At 39.9% G+C, this 5,564-nt stretch overlaps 1 pseudogene; it reads left to right on the top strand.

The window, feature by feature from the left end:
- Nucleotides 1–627: 627 nt before the first annotated feature.
- LOC101005482 lies at nucleotides 628–2,669 on the top strand (annotated as a pseudogene).
- The last annotated feature ends 2,895 nt before the right edge of the window (nucleotides 2,670–5,564 follow it).

Here is a 5,564-nt window from a genome sequence, read left to right as displayed (position 1 = left end):
AGAATGGCGTGAACCCGGGAGGCGGAGCTTGCAGTGAGCTGAGATCCGGCCACTGCACTCCAGCCTGGGCGACAGCGCGAGACTCCGTCTCAAAAATAAATAAATAAATAAATAAAATAAAATAAAATAAAATCATCTACCCCTGTTAAAGAGAAGGTAGAAGTAAAACATAGAATTAGAAACTTTGATGGAGAATGGGCCTTCTTGTACTTAACTGGACACAGCTCAATACTTGATTTATTTTCTTGTAGAAAGAGTTTTTTAAAAAGAAAAGTGAAATTTTATTAGAAAGACTAAATATAAATTATTACATATGATTTGCCTAAACACACACATACACACACGCACAGAGAGAGAAAAATCCAAGTAGAAAAAGTCCTATTTAGCAATCTGAAAGTATGATTTTAGCAGAAATAATTCAGCGATGATAGTAACCAAATCCCTTTAAAAGGATTTAAGCAGACATTAAAAGACAGAGAAGCACAACTCACCACTTAGCAATTTTGCATCAAATTGTGTGAGGCAATATGCAGAAAACTGATAAGCAAATGAGTGAAAATAGTAAACAAATAAGAGTACACAGCTTAATATTTTTTTTCTGATAAAATTAGCCAAAGTATTCCCAATATGAAATTCCTCAGGTGCCTTCATGGAAGTATGCAGGTAAGCTTGAAAGTGAGAGGTGCTGAATGACCCAATGATAATCTGATTAGTACAAAAATGTGTCAATCATGGAACAATTCACCTGCTTTGGCTGTTAATGTTAGTGAATTTCCCTTTAACAAAATAAAATATTGATGCATTTTTAATGTTAACATAAATTAATTTCCTTCTTAATTTGAGTAGAGAAATTCTTAATATGAAGTCACATTGTGAATAAAATATAACATTAAGGAATATAGCGTTAAGTACAATAGTTTATTTGTTTCAAGAATAAAATAATCTATTACTTTCTGAATAGTTTATATACCACCATTCTTTTAAGAGAACCTTCACACAACCTAACTGTATTCATTTCAAGGTGTTTACTGGGATATTCTTTAAAAGTAAAAATGTTACACTGAACTTAAAATATGTCTTTGAATGTAATTTATCCAAATAATTATTATATTATACAACATGAGAGGAGATGAAAATATGTGGTAGATTCAGACAATTGACTATTTTATTTGCTAAAAATATACACATTTTTGATACCCTTCATAACATGAATGAATATTCCAAATTTTAGGCTTGGTTAAAAAAGTTGGAACCAGAAGATTCCATATGGTATGCTTCTGAGGTATATGAGTATGGGTTGGTAAGGAAGGGCAGGAGGGAACATGGTTCAAAATTTTTATGGGCCGTTTTGTGAGAAAGAAGAAGTAGCTGGGCTTCTCTTGGATCTGTAGCTGCTTCAGTGACCCTACTGGGCTTCCTAGCAGTGGCCTAGCAGAAAAATAAAAAAATATGTACATGTATTCAGGTAACCAGAGATGAGAATTATGAGCCCATTGAAATACCATCAGAAGATGATGGAACGGTGCTGCTGCCCATGGTTGCAGTTCAGTTTCCAGGGGCATGTGGGCTTCCCTACAGGATTCCAGTGTCCCAGGGTATTAGGGGTGTCTGCTGGTAGAAGGAATTCTGCATGCCCCCAATGCTGGCTGGGAAAATTTGATATATGTTGTCAACTATTCTGTAGATAACTACAGAAAAAGGGATAAGACAGATATTTCATTAGCCATAAAAGTGAAAAGAGCAGTCCCAAAAACATCTGCTTTAACAGTGTTGGGTCTCCCATGGAAAACAACTGAACAGGATCTGAAAGAATACTGTAGTACCTTCAGAGAAATTCTAATGGTGCAGGTCAAGAAGGATATCAGAACTGGCTATTCAAAGGGACTTGGCTTTGTTCATTTTATAAAATATGAAACCCAGGCGAAAGAATGTCACAGCAACATAAGGCAGATAGATGATGGTGTGGCTGTACGCTTCCTAATTCTAAGCAAACCCTGAATGACATTTTGAGAAGCAAAAATATGTTTGTTAGGTGTTGTACAGAGAAGATGAATTCTGATAAGCTTCAGCAGTTCTTTTGTCATTGCAGAGAAGTGATAGATGTCTTCATTCCCAAACCATTCAGGGACTTTGCCTTTCTTACATTGCAGATGATGAGCTTGTGCAGTCTCTTTGTGGAGAGGACTTGATTATTAAGGGAATCAGCATACATATATCCAACGCAAGTGTAAGCACAATATCAGTAGACAGAAAGAGGTGGAAGATTTGGTGGTAATCCAGGTATCTTTGGGAATCAGAGAGGTTTAGTAACTGTAGTGGGAGTGGAGCAGACCTGAGAAACAACCAATGTAGAACATGGAGGGTGGAATGAACTACAGGGTCAGGCAGCAGTTTTAATTGAGACTTTAGCTCAAGCATGGATTCTAAGCCTTCTGACTGAAAAATGCAGACATGGGGGTTATGGTTTGTTGGGATAGAATGGTGGGATTACAAATTTTTCTAAACTCATGGTAAGTATACATAAAATACATGTGTACTAAAAACTTTCAAATTTGGTTTGTCCAATGTGGAGTATATTCAGCAGTATTTTTAACATTTTTCTTTTAAAAAAAAAAGAGGAAGAGCTGGCCGGGCGTGGTGGCTCATGCCTGTAATCCCAGCACTTTGGGAGGCAGAGGCGGGTGGATCACGAGGTCAGGAGATCGAGACCATCCTGGCTAACACGGTGAAACCCCGTCTCTACTAAAAAATACAAAAAATTAGCCAGGTGTGGTAGCAGGCACCTGTAGTCCCAGCTACTCAGGAGGCTGAGGCAGGAGAATGGCATGAACCCAGGAGGTGGAGCTTGCAGTGAGTTGAGATCAGGACACTGCATTCCAGCCTGGGCAACAGAGCAAGACTCTGTCTCAAAAAAAAAAAAAAAAAAAAAAGAAGAGCTAATGGGATTTTATAAGTTTTGTTACATGAAGGGTTGAAATATTGAGTGGTTGAAAGTGAACTGCTGTTAGCCTGATTTGACAAATCAATAATATACAATTGATATCAAAAGGATTCCTCTGTAATATTTTATCCCTGGACATGTCAATTGTTTGCACATTCAAAATCGAAACTATTGATTAAACTGTATTCTTTTCTTCTTGTTTTAATTTAAACTCCATCTTATGAATTTTTGTTCCTTAAGAAAACCTCTTTTGGAGAGATCATGGTGTCATGTGTTTGGTTCTTTTGTTTTTGTTTTTTTAACACTTGTTTCCCTCTGTTATGGTTTGGTTGTGTCCCCACCCAAATCTCATCTTGAATTGTAGCTCCCACAATTTCCACATGTTGTGGGAGGGACCCAGTGGGAGATAATTGTATCATGGGGCAGTTTCCCCATACTGTTCTCAAAGTAGTGAACAAGTCTCACCAGATGTGATAGTTTTATAAGGGGAAATCCCTTTTGCTTGTTTTCATTCTCTCTTGCTACTGCCAGGTAAGAAGTGCCTTTAGCCTTCTGCCATGATTGTGAGACCTCCCCAGCCACATGGAACTGTGAGTCCATTAAACTACTTTTTCTTTATAAAATACTCAGTCTTGGGTATGTCTTTATCAGCAGCCTGAAAACAGATTAATACAGTAAATTGGTACCAGTAGAGTGGGGTGTTTCTGTGAAGATACCCAAACCTGTTATAGTGACTTTGGAACTGGGTAACAGGCAGAGATTGAAACAGTTTGGAGGACTCAGAAGAAGACAAGAAAACAGAAGAAAGTTTGGAATTTCCTAGAGACTTGTTGAATGGCTTTGACCAAAATACTAATAATGAGATGGACAATGAAATCCAGGCTGAGGTGGTCTCAGATGGAGATGAGGAACTTGTCGGGAAGTGGAGTAAAGGTGACTTGCTATTTTTTAGCAGAGACTGGTGGCATTTTACCTCTGCCCTAGAGATTTGTGAAACTTTGAACTTGAGGGAGATGACTTAGAGTATCTGGCAGAAGAAATTTCTAACTACCAAAGCATTCAAGAGGTAACTTGGGTTCTGTTAAAAGCATTCAGCTTTAAAAGAGAAACAGAGTATAAACATTTGGAAAATTTGCAGCCTGACCATGCAATAGAAAAGAAGCACCCATTTTCTAAGAAAAAATTCAAGTCCCCCGAAGAAATTCGCATAAGCAACGAAGTGTCAAATGTTAATCAACAAGACAGTGGGAAAAATGTCTCCAGGGCATGTCAGAGCTATTTGTGGCAGCCCCTCCCATAATAGGCCCAGAGGCCTAGGAGAAAAAAAAACGGTTTTGTGAGCTGGGCCCAGGACCCCCTGCTGTGTACAGACCATGGACTTGGTGCCCTGCATCCCAGCCACTCTAGCCATGGCTAAAGGGGGCTAAGGTACAGCTTCACAGGGTGCAAGTCACAAGCCTTGTCAGCTTCCATGTGGTGTTGAGCCTGCGGGTACACAGAAGCCAGGAATTGGGGTTTGGGAACCTCTGCCTCGATTTCAGAGAATGTATGGAAACACATGGATGTCCAAGCAGCTGTTTGCTGCAGGGGTGGGGCTCTCATGAGAACCTCTGCTAGGGCAGTATGGAAAGGAAATGTGGGAGGGAGTCCCACATTGAGTCCCTGCTGGGGCAATTCCTAGTAGAACTGTGAGGAGAGGGCCACCATCCTCCAGACCCCATAATGGTAGATCCACTGACAGCTTGCATTGTGCCCCTGGAAAAGCCACAGGCACTCAATGCCAGCCTGTGAAAGCAGCCTGGAGGGAGGCTGTACCCTGAAAAGCCACAGGGGTAGAGCTGAACAAGACCATGTGAACCCACCTTTTGCATCAGCTTGACCTGAATGTGAGACATGGAGTCAAAGGAGATCATTTTGGAGTTTTAATATTTGACTGCCCTGTTGGATTTGGGGCTTGCATGTGGCCTTTAGCCACTTTGTTTTGGCCCATTTTTCCAATTTGGAGTGGGTGGGTATATTTATCCAAATGCCTGTACCCCATTGTATGTAGGAAGTAACTAACTTGCTTTTGATTTTACAGGCTCATAGGCCAAAGGGACTTGCCTTGTCTTGGATGAGACTTTGGACTGTGGACTTTTAAGTTAATGCTGAAATTAGTGAAGATTTGGAGGACTGCTGGGAAAGCATGATTGGTTTTGAAATGTAAGAATTGAGATTTGAGAAAGGCAAGGTGTGGAATGATATGGTTTGACTGTGTCTCCAACCAAATCTCACCTTGAACTGTCGCTCCCATAATTCCTACATGTTGTGGGCAGGACCCAGTGGGAGATAATTGAATGACAGGGCAGTTTTCCCCATCGTGTTGTGGAGGTAGTGAATATGTCTCACCAGATCTAAGGGTTTTATAAGGGGAAAATTCTTTAGCTTGGTTTCATTCTCTCTTGCTGCCCACCATGTAAGAAGTGTCTTTTACCTTTTGCCATGATTGTGAGGCATCCTCAGCCCTGTGGAACTGTCCATTAAATATCTTTTTATAAATAATCCACACTTGGGTATGTCTTTATCAGCAGTATGAAAATGAACTATTACACCCTTATATACAAAAGTTCAATATGAAGCCTTC

The sequence above is a fragment of the Papio anubis genome, chromosome 6 (assembly GCF_008728515.1).
Source record: "Papio anubis isolate 15944 chromosome 6, Panubis1.0, whole genome shotgun sequence".
NCBI classification, from domain to species: domain Eukaryota; kingdom Metazoa; phylum Chordata; class Mammalia; order Primates; family Cercopithecidae; genus Papio; species Papio anubis.
This window is presented reverse-complemented; position numbering and strand designations above follow the sequence as displayed.